This window comes from Oryctolagus cuniculus, chromosome 1 (genome assembly GCF_964237555.1).
Source record: "Oryctolagus cuniculus chromosome 1, mOryCun1.1, whole genome shotgun sequence".
In the NCBI taxonomy this organism is placed as follows: Eukaryota; Metazoa; Chordata; class Mammalia; order Lagomorpha; family Leporidae; genus Oryctolagus; species Oryctolagus cuniculus.
The window spans coordinates 55,832,743-55,847,811 of NC_091432.1; the positions used below are offsets into that span (position 1 = coordinate 55,832,743).

The following is a 15,069-nucleotide window of genomic DNA, read 5'->3' on the forward strand; positions in this document are numbered from 1 at the left end:
TCGCACACTTTTGTGCTGGTGGCAGCCCCCACCTCCAACCTCTGCTCCACCTCCCATGTTGATTTTGAAAGAGTTCCTCTCGCTGGGAGTCTGCTGGGCTGCCATAACACAATAGGCAAACAAGGCTTACACTGCAAGAAGCTGATGTTCTCCTAGCTCTGAGCCTGGGAGCCCAAGGTCAAGTTTGGTTTCTCCCCTTGGCTCGCACGGCCACCTTCCTCCTGCGTCCTCACTTGGCCTCTCCTTGGAACGCACATCCCTGGGGTCTCTCTGAACGTGCTAATCTCCTTTACTCAGAAGGACACCAGTCAGGTTGGACGAGGGCCTGCCCTAAGGACCTCACTCTAACTCAGTTAACTTCATTTCCTCTTTGAGAGCCTTGTCTCCAAATACAGTCGTGCTCTGAGGTCCTGGGGGTTAGAGCGTCAACGTGAGTTGGCGGGCGGGAAGGGAGAGCAGAGCTCAGCCTGCAGCAACATCCTTTCCTGGAACCTGCCGGATAATGTGCCTGCAGGGGTCTGTCTACTTCCAGCTGTGTCTTTAACGCATGCATGGATGGGTGAACACAGTGACCTTCACATAGTCACTTGTTCCTCTCCATAGACGCTGCGGAGGTTCCCGTCCAGCCTCTTGCCCCTGTGGCCATCTTTTTCTCCTGCAGCTCATATGGAAGGCAGAAGACTAAGCATCGGTGCATTAGTTATTCCATTGCTGCACATTTCGACACACAGTTATGATCTCAGCTTAAGTGGTTTACCAGTTCAGGCCCAACGTAGCTGGACCTCGTGCTGAGCGTCTCACAGGGCTGTAATCGAGGTGTGGGCCAGGGCTGCGGTCTCCTCTGAGGCTTCAGACGCACCCGGAAGCTAGCTGGCAGAGTCCAGCTCCTTGGGGTTGTAGGGCTCCGGGCTTTGGTTTTGTGGTACCCTCAGTTTTTAGAAGCTGCCCACAACCCCTGGGCACATGGGGCTCACCAAACGGCCATTTGCGTCCTCCAAGCTAAGAGAACAGTCGAGATGCCAGGACTAGGATCACACACAACATGAACTGTGGGGAGCAACTCGGACTAGACTAAGTTACTGGAATTAAGACTTATTCTATGCATCTGCTCTCCCACAGTATGGCGCTGAGAAGGGAGAAACAGCTTCTACACAGCTGCCTGCAGTTCAACCAATAAACTGTAGGACCTACTCCTGATTGGAGGAGAGCAGCGTACTCGGCGTGTGGGTAGCAGAGTTGGGATTGGTGGATGAGGACTATAAAGGAGGAGAGAGACAACATGCACCAGGAACATCTATCTGAAGAAACACCTGTGCAGCCCCCGAGAGAGCCGGCCGGCGGTGTGCCGCTCCCCTGCGCAAGTGGGGAAAGTGGCCAGGGGGAACCGCCCTTCCACAGAGGTGGAAGGGACAGTAGCCAACCCGGGAAGAACCAGCAGCAAACCCGGGGAGGGCCGAGCAGACAAAAGAACAGCGCAGGGTCCTGTGTCATTCCTCCACGAAGAGGGGGAGCGACATAATGGTGCCGTGACTCGGATATGAAGCCTAGGCAGGGTTTAGTGTCGTTCCTCCATGAAGAGGGGGAGCGACAACGAACAAAACCACACACCTTCTCTGACCTTAACTGCATCCTGCCGGTTAGAAATAAGTCACAGGCCACAGCCACACTCAAGAGGAGGACACTAGACAAAGGAGTGAACGCCAGAGAGAGTACCCTTTCTCCCACACTGCTCATGTGGGAGCTGCCTGAAGGTAGAGAGCCCATCCGTCTTAGTGTCCTAGGTCTAAGAGTAGAAGAACTTGAGCTGTGCTGAGAGCCTCAGCTGCCTGAAACCTCTTGGTTAGCCAAGCTCTGGGGAGCCTCAGAGAAAGAGAGAGAGAGAGAAAGAAATATTGCCATCCTTTGCATTTAACCAGGTCCCAGAGCACATGGCACACTCCTCTGTAGCAGTCCCTAATACACAGAGCCTGCCCCCTTAGATAAATGTGCTCATTCATGATATCTATTAGGATCCAAGCCTCTGATAGGAACCAGGGCTTTGACCAATTTTTTTTTTTAATTCCTCACTGTTCTGACCCAAGATCTAGCATGTGGTAAATGTTCAATATGTATTACGAAGAATATATCACTACCATAATTTGAAAACAAGTGACTGTGCTGTCAGTACCTACAGAATTGAAACAGGTTTTTGGGGCCGTCACTGTTGCGTAGTGGGGGAAGCTGCCGCCTGTGACACTGGCATCCCATATGGATGTCGGTTTGGGCCCCAGCTGCTCCATTTCTGATCTAGCTCCCTGCTAATGTGCTTGGGAAAGCAGTGGAAGATGGACCAAGTGCTTGGGCTTCTGCGCCCATGTGGGAGATCTGGAAGAGGTTCCTGGCTGCTGGCTTCAAACTGGCCCAGCTCTGGCAATTGCAGCCATTTGGGGAGTGAACCAGCAGATGGAAAATCAATCTCTCACTCTCTTTATTTCTCTCTCTCTCTCACTCTCTCTCTGTAACTCTGCCTTTCAAATAAGTAAAGTATTTAAAAAAAAAAAAAAGAATTTAAACAGTTTGTTAAAACACTTAGGAGAGATTGCGGTCCATACAACTGAATAGAAAGGCATTTGTCATAAAAAGGCAGCCAAAGTAGATTAAACAAAAGCAACCTACAATTGTTTTTTGTAAAAGAAACAATTACAACAGTAGGTATCAACAATGATAATAATTGCCGTAATATTGTCTGTCATAGTCTACATTTGTTTTCCCATAATGTGTAACATTTCACATTTTAATTAAAAACAACCAAAAGGACTGGAAAGAGCACTAGGAACCCACAGGGCTCCTTGTGAATCATAAATCGCTTCCTTTTTTGAAAATATATGGTTATGGTGTGATGATTCACAGTATCCAATTTAATTCAACACACATTTATTGAGGGCCTACAACGCACAAGGCACTGGGATGGTGCCAGATGGCCAGGGGCGGAAATGCCAAGGCCATGGAACTTGGTTTCTTTGGGGCGTCAGACAATGCACCTCATGCCCCCGCCTCCCCCGGGATAGATAAGGGGAGGAGGGTCAGAGGTGGCAAGGTGTTGTGAGGTGGTTTTGCAGCTGACTGCGTGACCAGACCCACAGAGGGTTGATCAATCATTGGGTGTCCAACAGCAGGAAGCTTCCCACGTGAGTCATAAGCACCCCTTTAATTCCCTTCCCTGGTCAGCTTGTTTACATATGACTTGAATGAGGGAGATAAGCCAAAGTCGAGAGTAAAACGTTGTAAGTAAAAGACACAAGACACAAAAGAAACTAAACTGCATGAAATTCAGCTAGAATCCTTGTAAAGTTCTGTAATCCACCCCACCCCCCGCCCCGCCAAAAAAATATCAACAATACAAATTCATAGGGATTCCTGGCTTGGCAGCAGTTCATGTAAAACACAACTGGGTTTTTAATTGACCATGGATTCATTATGAGGCATTAATGGAATGTGACTGATAAAAACAAAGGCCAGGCAATTCTTGACCACAGCCATAAATCTCGCGTCCAGATAAGAGGGTGGCAGTTCAATCCTGTTCCAGGCAGACCACACTAGAATTCTATTTTTCACATCGAGGCGTCCATTTCACTGTCAGAACATGGCACCCTTGACCCATTTCGGTGAAGTCATGTTTTCTCAGACTCCCTTCCTATCCTACGTGCTAGCAAACTCACAGAAGCAGTGTGCAAAAACGGGTCACATGAGCTCCACCCTTCTTATGCTGGGTAGATTGAATGGATATTGAAAGCAGTAACGTCATAAGAACCAGGTTCCCTACTGAGATTTCAATCTCATCAGCTTTTTTTTATTTATTTTTTAACTTATGCCTTTATTGCTATCTCCTCCCCCTGGGGACCTGGACCTAAATCTGGGAATCATGAAATGACCAGAAATCTACGTGCACTCCAAATGATTCCTCTTTCCCACTGGTCACAATACAACCCTTTGTCCTTGAACCAGGCCGCCCTGCCTAGATTCCTGTTCTTCATGGCAAAGGCTCCAAGGAATCAGCTTGCCCAACTGCCTATAGGAGCCTAAATCCACCAGTAGTCTGAAAACCGAGATCCCGGCTACACTAAAGTGCAAGGAAGTCATCGGAGTTAACTCACAGAAGTTCCCCTTTCTTCCTTGCCAGGGATCCATCCCAAATCTGACTTCCCCTTTGTCTTTAGCCCAAGTAAGAATCAGGAATGAGGAAATATATATGGAGGAGAGGAGACAAATGAGGAAAGGAAAGCAGTAACCCTGATCCCAAAGGCGGGTCCTTTTGGTATTGCTCCAGCAAATCTGCATTCTCTTCTTCATTCCATCTTTGCCCTACAACACTCTTCACTGCATAGCCTGCCCAGGAGCTAGCAAAACCCCAGGTTTACAAGGCCCATTCCCTCCAAAGGGGCTGACCCTAAAAACTAGAAGTGGTCTGGAGGGGTCACCTCCCCACCTAGGCAAGAAGCCGAAGCCCCAAACCAGACTACAGTTCAGTCAGGGTCTACAGGTCTACATACACACACACACACACACACACCCTCACCAGAAAGGCCTGAGAAACAGGCTACTTCCACTGAGACTCTGGGACTGGAAGGGTAGGGGCTACACCTGTTAGCCCAGCTCTGGGCTGAACACTGTGCGACTAGGTAACAGCCACAGTCAACTGTGTGTTAAGATGCCTGCCAAAGCAGGGAGCTCACTCTGATGGCATACACAGTGAGAGGAATGATTGGCTTAAAATCCTGGAGACAGCAAAGGTAGAATGGGCATCAGGATGGGCTGACGAAGAAGTTAAACTGCTTTAGCAAAGAATCCTCTGCTTTCCATCTCTCCACTCTGCCACCCAACAGACGAGATCTGCCACCTAGGGCTGGCCCCAAGTCTAGTCTCTGGGGAAGCTTCCTTTGCTACTGGGACCACATAGATCCCTTTTCTTATCTAGCAGGAGGGAGGGAACTCTTCTTTCTGGAAGCAACCAATGAACTTCTGCAACCTCGTTGGCCTGAATTAGGCCAGCACCCATTATTGGATCTACAATAATGGCCTGGAAGGAGACTTGCACTAGGTCTGAGGCTCAGGGGTAAAATGGTCCATGGTGGGGAAGATGTGGGTACCCCAGCCAAAGTTATGGTAGTTCACAAGAGAAGGAGAACACACAGGTAGGAGACACCCCCAAGGCTCTTGCAGCTGTGTGTTTTCCCAATTTTGCAGAGGGAAAACCAAGCTAAGAGAGGCTACAAATCTATGTAATAGTGAAGCCAGGATTCTCACCTTGCCCTAGAACAGGATATCTTGAGGAACCAAAGTAAAGCCAGAATAGTCATCTCACCACCTTCAACCTCAAGCATGTAGATATGAAAGGGAAGCAGGCATTGCCTGAGGCTGGGAAGATCCATTCCCTTTATTGGTATCCAGGAGCCAGTGAATCCACCCACCCCACACAGTGACGGCATCACCTGGTACCATGCCTAGCTCAGCACTTGCCTGTGAACTAGAGACAAGACTGCTATTACCAATCATTATCATTGTCAGTGAGTTCCAGGGCACAGCTTTCCAAATCCATTCTGGATTAAATCAGTGATGTGGGCTAGCCTGGGAACCTTGCCACAGGCATAACATCGCTCTTCCTGGGGAATGTCTTCCAGGTTCCAAAGGACAGATTTGCGAATAGACTTCTGGAGCTCGGCCCCATCCACTGCTGGGAACTGCCTTTGTTTGACTTGTTTATTTGGGAGAGCTGCTCTGGACTTTCACCCAGCAGCTGCCTGGCAGGAGGTGACCTGGCTTTAGCCAACAGAGGTGGGGCTAGAGGAGAGTGAGGCTGATAACCACAGCTTGGTGCTAACTGGGCACCAAGCTGCACCATAGGAGGAGGAAGGGCAGAGTATCCAGAGGCCATAGTCCAGCTGCTCCCCAACAGGGGACTTCCTGTTCCACTTCCACTTAGTGGAAGAAAGCAAGAGAGGGACATGATACAAAAGGCTTCTGCAATTGTTGAGGTTCCTTGAGTGTGAATTTTCCTATAAGCAGCTGCCATCTCTCATCCCACTGAGGTCTCGCCCAAGGCAAGTGGCAGGTTTGAGGGTCACGGCCTGCCCCAGCCACACCGGCCTTGCAGAGTTCTGTGATCTATTTTGAGCAGTTTCACTGTTCACAGTGCTGGCAAACTTATCCATTTTCTGACAATATTTGGAGTGTGATGTAAGTGTGAACTAGATAATGACCTTTCAAGTCAAGGCACAATGCTCCGTTTAAAGCTTGGATTTCTTCCTTGGAGCATCTACAAGGTCCGTTTGACCCTTCTGCATCACTTGCTCAAGATTCCCCCCCAGCTTGTCCATCTGCACGGGTGGGTGATGGGCAGAGTCTTCACGTGTACGGGGTCGTGAGGCGAGCCTGGGCCCATAGAGGCTGCCCCTTTTGCTACTGGAGCGCTCACAGCCTGTTCTGAGCTGCAGGATGCTGGCCGGCCTGCCTGCGGCATTTCTTTCCCTCTGGACCCTTGAGATCCTCCCCCAGACCCCAGTGATAGCATACCACCAGCTCCCCCAATGAGCAGTTACAGACTTGGCTAACGTTTCAAGCCTGACATGGCTAAAACAATACCATATCTGCAGCTTTACTTCAGTGACTCACTAGAAGAGCTATTTTAAAGAGAATTTGCAGTGACTAAGATTACATCTGTTCTAGGAAAAAAACAGACAAAAGGGACAAAAGGCTAATGTAATATTTTTGAGATGCTCTTTCTAAGCTCATGGAACTACTGCTGTATCTTCTTGTCAGCATTTTCATTACCAGGCACAAAAGGAGGAGCAAGAACCAGTATCTAAAACACTCCAGAAACATCCGTGTCTGGGCACCATGCAGGAGTGTGTGTCCATCAGAAGACAGGGCTGCAGGAATAGTGATGGTCTTCTTCATCCTATCACCCAAGAGCCTAATCCACAGCCGTGTGAGCTCTTTGTTAGCCTGGAACTCTGGCAGCCTCCTAAGGGGTTCACCAGTCACCTGTCCCGCCTGTGGTCATCTTCAGTCCTGTCGGCCCCTCCTATACTTTTCTTCCCCATGTGGAGTGCAGAAACAGATTGGGGGCTCCTAGTTCTGTCTTTTGGGTGAGAATAGGGTTTTTAGTGGGAGCAAGGAATCAACAGATGCACCCTACTCAAAAGTCAAACACACAAGTAAGCACCTACCTCATTATTCTCCCAAAAACGTGCTTCCCTTCCTGGGAAAAAAAGGAACCAATGAACCCACAACCTTCAAGGCCTGAGAACTATGGAGAGAGTCTCCAGGAGGGGAAGAGAAGCTGGAACCCCTACACCAGCCCAGCGCTCCTGAGCCATCCTTCCTGCTCAGGGTCGCCCATTGACTTCCCACTGCTGCCATCCCATCAGCGCCCACACCCAGCACTGGAAGATATCCATATGTCCTTAGTACGCCACCAACCCCCTCCTTGAACTCTTCCTCACACAAGCAGACAGACTGGAGCTTCTCCAGCGCCTTTACGAAAGCCGAAGGGACAACAACGGGGACATAAACAAGAAAATGAGCATAAACATAGGCAAACTTGTGCAATGCATTAACAATGGGAAGATTTAGGAAAGGAGACATGAAAGAGGGGAATTTTCTTCATTATAATCTTCTTGTTCAATTATTTTTCAAGAGTGATACTTACTTTGTAAGTCATGCACATTTATTGAGAAGCTCATGTACTATTAGTTTGGGTCCTACCATAACGTTCTAGCTCCTGGGGCTCACTGTACATACCAGCTCCCCACCTGGTCAACTCTGAGGTTTCCTTATGCTGCTTCCCACCCATCCCTTCCCCCCGAGGGCTTCCCAGGCCTTCCTGGGAGAACAAGGAGTGATGGTCTCTTTCAACAAACAGCCTCCCATGTACCATCCTTGACGTCGGGCCCTGAGGAATGACCCATCACATACCTGCAGTGCTTATCGGTGCCACTCAGGTGCTTTCTCTCTGATAGAAGAAAAGATCAAGGGTCATTTCCTCTACACTTCATCATCCACCCAGAAAGTCCCCAGTTCTTACATTTTTTAAACACAAAAAGCACTTAGAATTATATAAAACACTTAATAAACTCATTAATCTCTGCCAATAAAAAGGTCATCATTTAAGGAATTCTCAAATACAACAATGACAACAATGGAAAGGAACTCATTTACATACAGATGAATCTTCCCGAAGATGGCAAAGGGAAATCCCAAGGTTTGGAATTATTGGAGCAGCAATAAGACCCTAACATAGCCAGGACAAGGAGGCCTCAGCCAGATGACGAAGGGACCCTACCTGCTTCTCTAAACTTCTGACCTTCCCTCCGCCCATACCCTTGACCTGTGCTGCAGGAGCCACTATTTCCCTCATCCCTTTCATGATCTAACCTGAGCTCCAGTATTCCTTCATAACAGTGATTCAAGTTGGGCTAGCCTTTCCCTTCCTGGGGACTCCTCTTCCTTAATCTGCCTCAGTTTCCCCAAGGAAAGCAAAGCTTAAAAAAAATGTGGAGACACCAGAAATCAACCTTATCCCAAGGTCACAGCCACATCTACTGAAAAGAGCGCTTCCAGGGGCACTGGCAAGGACACTGCGCACGGACACACCCTGCAGAGAACAGGCTGTACTTGGGGAATTTACCTGCGCTTAGGTTGTTCCTGACGTCATTGGCCCATGAGGAAAAGATACCCAGCTGCAAGGCTACCAGACTTTGCTCAGGGATCTCATGGGGCACAGCCTTTAAGCGTTCCCTGGGAAGATCTGGGGTCAGGGCGTCTAGCCTGCCCCCCCCCCCCCCCCCCCGGTCACAGCAAGCTTATACCAAGAGATGGGGCAGGCTGGCCTTAAAGAGTTGAAAGAAAGAAACCACCTGCGTGGTCTAGCTGTTCCCCTAGGACATGACAGGCCAGCTGGTATACGACTATATAAACATGTTTTGCAAAACCCCCCAAATTCTTCAAGACACTTGGCTAAGATTAACCAATACACAGCCATCCTAGAGTCATTTCAGGAATTTATTTTGAAGGAAACAGCAGGTGGCAGCAAAGGTTTACATTTTTTACCCTTAGGCTTGGAATGAAAACAAGAGTGTTGGGGAGTAATCTCACCTCTGAAGCAGCCAGTTGCCTTGTAATGGAGGTGGAGGACAGCGGCTCCTTAGGGTGAGCTCCATGCATTCGGATGAGCGAATCCACCAAAAAAGAAAAGAAAAGAAAAACAAATCCTCTCATGCTTCAAGCCAGAGACCCACCTGGGTCTGCAGGCCAGGCAGGACAATCACTGCCCCGGGTGGCCAGATCACAGGAGGCTGCAGCTGAGGCTCCTGTGCAATTGCTGAACGTCACGGTGTTGCTCATTCACAATGGCAAGGCCCTCAAAAAACCCGAGTGTGATTAAGTGGAAGTTCGCCTAGAAACTAAGTCTACACCTCACAGCATGTTCCCCACCTACTTGAATGCCATACGTGGCAGAAATACAGGGGCAGAGAAAGCTGACACAGAGAAAGGGGTCCGTCATAGCAGATTTCTGGGGAACCTCAAGATTTAGAGCCATAACCGCGCTACACACATACACACACACAGTTGCTGTGGCTCTGTGCTCAGGAGCAGTCAGTGCCAAGACCACTTTGGCCTCAAACGTCTTCCCTACCCTCGTGTTGTGTGTGGCTCTCAACTTGGGCGTTGTGTCTGGAAAGTCTCCATTGTCACAGCATAGCTCTTACTGAATCGTTTGGCAAAGCCAAGCCAGTTCTGCCTTTAAGAAGCGATTGATCCGTTTATTTCAGACTAGAATGGTGCTCCAGAACATTCTCAGGCACACTTTCAACAAGGGCTGAGCAATTGCCATCAAGGAGGAAGCTCTCTTTTCCTCTGCTGCAAGGAGTGGAAGGGGTGAGGGCCGGTCTGCAGCATTTGGTACTGTTATTTCAAAAGGTACAAACTTGTTAAGGGGGGAAAAAAAAGACAAAATGGGAGACCTTGTTTCCAAGATCCTAAACGACTCTTGCAAACAGATGTACTTGTAAGTTTTCCTTTTGGACGTGGAGTTGACAGAAAAGTGAGAAGCTTTGGCCTTTTGTCAATTGCATAATTGAATCTACAGCATTAGCAGCTGCTGGAGATCAAGCAGGACATTCCTGAAAGGTGCAGCCCACTTGGAGGTAGAAGTTCATTTATTTACATAATGTTGGGCTTCAGTCCCCAAATGTTTGACTTTTTCTCTCCTGCAGAAAATATGATCTTATTCTGATGATTTAAGGATGACCTTCACAGTTCTTTGCATGAAAAGAATCCTTTAAAATTATCTACTAAGAAAAACATTCTATAATTCCTCTGAATGTTATAAACAATATCTTTTGGGGCAACTCACAGCACATGTTCCAGCATTCATATCAACATTTAATTTCCCCTCTGTGTGTATGTATGTTCTACACTCCTCAAATCTGATGTTAAATCATTTAATAGAGAGAATTGACAGCACCAGGAAAATATTTGGATGGACTGTCTGGAGTTGCCATTATTGGCTTTAATTATGACCTACTGGCTCTTGGGTTTTGAAGCAGCCAGAAAATGAGATATGTGCGCCAAAATATTCATTAGAATTCCCTTCTCAGTCATTGTTCAGAAAGAAAAAGTTTCCTCCTGGCTCTCTTCTTCGGTGTTTTAAGTGGAGTCATTAATGTGCCAGATTTTTTAAAGGATTCATCAGAAAACAAGATTATGTGCATACCTTGTATTTTGCATTAAAAACTATCTTGAAAAGGTCAAATGCCCCTTTGCTCGGATTCTATTTCCCTGGAGACAGAAGTGGTTTTGCAGCCATGAAGTTAACTGGCCTTCTCTTCCCAGGGCTGCTCCTCCGACCCTGCTCTCTTGCATAGACTCGAGCCTATCAGTGTTGGAACTAGAAGCACTGGGCCAGCACGGCTAGGTCTCCAAAGAAACTAATCCGAAAAGGTGGCGTCATTTTTTCTGTCCTTGCATGCTCATTTCCCTGGAATGTAAAATCTCAGAACCCTAGAGTAGGAAAGGGGTGGAGAGGAGGAGTCTCAGAAATCTGATTCTATGTTCTCTTAAAAAAAAAAAAAAAAAACTCATTTATTTATTAGAAAGGTAGAGCTACAGAGAGAGTGGGAGAGAGACACACAAAACGATCTTCCAGCCGTTGGTTCACGCCTCAAATGGCCACAACAGCTGGGCCAGGCTAAAGTTAGTAGCCAGGAACTTCTGGGTCTCCCACATGGGTGGCAGCAGCCCAAGCACTCAGGCCAGCCTCCACCATCTTCCCGGATTCATTAGCAGGGAGCTGCATGGGAAGTGGAGCAGCCGGGACATGAACTGGTACCCATATGGGATGCTGGCATTGCACACAATGGTTTTATCCACTACACCAAAATGCTGGCCCCTCTATGTTCTCTTCTAAGAATGATTACTCCAAGGTGAAGTGATACACCCACTACTTCAACTTTGTGTTCTGGCGTGGGGCAAGAGAAAGTGCCTTAAAAAGAAAAGCCAGGAGGACCATGTTGTGGCTCAGTGGGTTAAGCTGCTGCCTGAGACACCCACATCCCATACAAGAGTGCAGGTTTGAGTCCCTGCTCCTCTGCTTCAGATCCAGCTTCTTCCTTTTGCACATCCTGGGAGGTGGCAGGTGATTGCTCGAGTACTTGGGTTCCTGCTACTCGAATGGGATATCGGGATGGAATTCCTGGCTCCTCGCTTCAGCATTGCACAACCCTGTCTACTGAAGATTGATCTCTCTCTCTCTCTCTCTCTCTATCACTCTGGTCTTTCAAATAAATAAGTCTTTTGTAAAAGTCAGAGCATCCAGGGCCGGCGCCGTGGCTCACGTGGTTAATCCTCTGCCTGCCGCACCGGCGTCCCATGTGGCGCCGGGTTCTAGTCCCAGCTGCTCCTCTTCCAGGCCAGCTCTCTGCTGTGGCCCAGGAGTGCAGTGGAGGATGGCCCAAGTGCTTGGGCCCCGCACCCCATGGGAGACCAGGAGGAAGCACCTGGCTTCGGATCGGCACAGCGCGGACCGTGGCAGCCATTTGGGCAGTGAACCAACAGAAGGAAGACCTTTCTCTCTCTCTCTCTCTCTCTCTCTCTCTCTCACTGTCTGTAACTCTGTCAAATAAATAAATATTTTTTAAAAAAGAGCATCCTTAGTTGCTACTATGAAACAGAGCTGCTATTTAATGAGCTTTTGATTGCACTGCATGCTGTGGTTGATGCTTTCATGCAGGTCTCATCTGCATCATGACAAGCCTATAAGGTGAAGATTATTATTCCCACTTTACAGCTAATGAGACTGAGGTTAAGGTGATTAGCCCACAATTACAGGACTAGGAGGAGAGAGGGAATCCAAGGGCAAACTCAGGGTTGTCTGACTTCAAAGCCTGGCTGCCTTATTATCCCCCCCTCACCCCATGCTGTTTGCCACATGAAACAGGTGTGAATCAGCTGAGCTATCGTGGACTCTTACGTCACTTTAATTTTCAAATAATAGGGTGAGGAAAGAGTCCTCTGCAGTGATAAAGTGGAGAGAGATGCTGCCTGTGTCCAAACAGCGTCTACTGACCAGAACTTGGTGACAGTTCAAGAGGGCTCATATAGACACAGCTATTTCCCAGGACCTCCTTGTCATTCTTAACATGACAGTTTGCCCTGCTAGCTTTTAAGAGACTTCCCGGCTTTTAGTGAGAGTTGGCTGATTCGGTGTTGACAATTTGTCTTTCGTTTAATAGAAAATTGGTGGGGGGAATTTGGGACAGATGTTCATTTGGGGAAAAAAATAATTTGGAGTTTTGTTGTTGTTTTTTATGCTCAAGGTCATCTAGGGCTGGAAGAACAGATGTGGTATGAATTAGGGAAGTTTATCTGATGATTGTCTACAGTGGCACAGATGATGGGGTGATTGCCTGGAAATGATTGAGTTTTCCATTGAGACATGGTTTGGGAAAGTGACTTCATGCTTCAGAAGAGCTAATAAAGTTATGACAAAGTGGAACATGACATGTTAAAGGTTCGCACATGACATGGAGACATGCAGGGGAACATCTACGTTTGGTAACCTGGGTGCCAGAGAAGACCGTGGAAACTGAAAATTTACTTCCTTCCAAAGAGAAAATCTGTATCCTCGGGACTCCTTAGGGATAACCAGGCTGATGCCTTCTCCCGGGGCACCAAGTCCTCTGCCAGGAGGTGCCTGCCTGGCCAGGGAGACACAGGGGCATCACCTCCACCTTGAGTTGTTTCGGAGCAGATCAACTCATCCACCGACACCTTCTGCCGCCCAGGCTCCTGCAATAGCCTGGAACGCACGCCTGGAACACAGCCCAGCAGACAGTGGGTTGGTTGATCTACTGCGATGGAATGAGAGAATGAAAGGCCCTAAATCAGGGACTCCAGCCTGACTTCTCACCCGGGTCAGGTTCTGGTGCTGTGACCCAGCCACATCTCCATAATCCCTTTGACAGATGTGTGTAAGCTTGTTGGGACCACCATAAAACAAACAAACAAACAAACAAAACCCCACAGCTCGGGTGGCTTCATAAACAGAAGTGTAGTTTTCACAGCTCTGGAAGCTGCAGGTCCAATGTCAAGGTGACGCAGGCTGGGGTCTTTTGAGGCCTTTCCCCTTGGCTTGCAGACGGGCACCTTCTGCTGTGTCCTCACAAGGCCTTCGTGTCCAGACACCAGTCAGATTAGATTAGGGACCACACGTAGGACTTATTTAATCCCAACTTCTTTTTTTTTTTCTTTTTTAAAGATTTGTTTTTATTTATTTGAAAGGCAGAACTACAGAGAGGCAGAGAGAGAGAGAGAGAGAGAACTTCCATTGCTGGTTCACTCCCCAACTGGCTGCAACGGCCAGAGCTACACCAATCTGGAGCCAGGAGCCAGGAGCTTCTTCCAGGTCTCTCATGTGGGTGCAGGGGCCGAAGGACTTGGGCCATCTTCCACGGCTTTCTCAGGCCATAGCAGAGAGCTGGATCAGAATTGGAGCAGCCGGGACTCAAACTGGTGTCCATATGGGATGCTGGCGCTGTAGGCAGCAGCTTTACCAGCTATGCCACAACGCCAGCCTCCCCAATTTCTTCTTTAAAGGTCCTATTTCCAAGGGGCCAGCATTGTGGCACAGTGAGTTAGACTGCCATGTACAACACCAGCATCTCATCCAGGTGCCTGTTCAAGTCCTGTCTGTTCCACTTCTGATCTAACTCTCTGTTAATGGCCTGGGAAAGCAGTAGAGGAGGAACCAGGTGTTTGACACCTGCCACCCACAAGGGACACCCCAATGGAGTGCCAGGTTCTTGGCTTACAGCCATTTGGGACTGAATCAGCAGGTGGAAGATTGCTTGCTTGCTCACTCTCTCGTGCTCTCTCTCTCTCTCTCTCTCTCTGTCCTCTGCCTCTCCCTCTCTCTGTAACTCTGCCTTTCAAGGAAATAAATACATTTTTTAAAGGAAAAATGGCCTAGTTTCCAAATACAGTCACATTCTGAGTTCCTAGGGGTTAGGAGTTTAACATATAAATTGAGGGGGTAGGCACCATGCAGCCCAAAATAAGTGACCCCAGTGGTCCATCTGCCCCCCACAGCTGGACTTTCTGGGGTTGCCTGTAAGACAACCCGGAGCACACTGCGCCTCGCTCCCCACCGTAGCCATTCTCTATCCGAGGTCAATTCCTGCTTCTCCTAATGCCACCGCCCCCCAGTGGAGCCACCTGCTGTCTGCCACTCACCCAGGCTGGCATTTTTCCCATCACCTGCAGGGCTCTGCTCTCCAAACACCTGCCCCTCTGGCTGCAGTTAACCCTTCAACTCTGGCTGTTTTATTGGATACAACCCTAAAGCATAAAAACTCTTGTTCTTAGTGCATTATGACAACCAAGGTGCATTTTGAAGTAGCTGAAGGGTGACAATGAGTGGGCCGAACAAAGCTGAGTGACTTCACAAAGATAAAATTGAACCCACAATCACACAATGACATTATGCGCCACCCACAAGACCTAGCTCAATTGGTTTGAATAAGGCTTGTGTCA

General features: G+C 48.3%; 1 long non-coding RNA gene across 1 annotated transcript in view; it reads right to left on the bottom strand.

The window, feature by feature from the left end:
• Window positions 1–14,841, bottom strand: part of LOC127492308 (uncharacterized) — a 29,595-nt gene extending 14,754 nt beyond the window's left edge. The window contains exon 1 of the long non-coding RNA XR_007921514.2: window positions 14,770–14,841. This is a non-coding gene — a long non-coding RNA (uncharacterized lncRNA). The remainder of the gene's footprint in view (window positions 1–14,769) is intronic.
• Window positions 14,842–15,069: the final 228 nt, after the last annotated feature.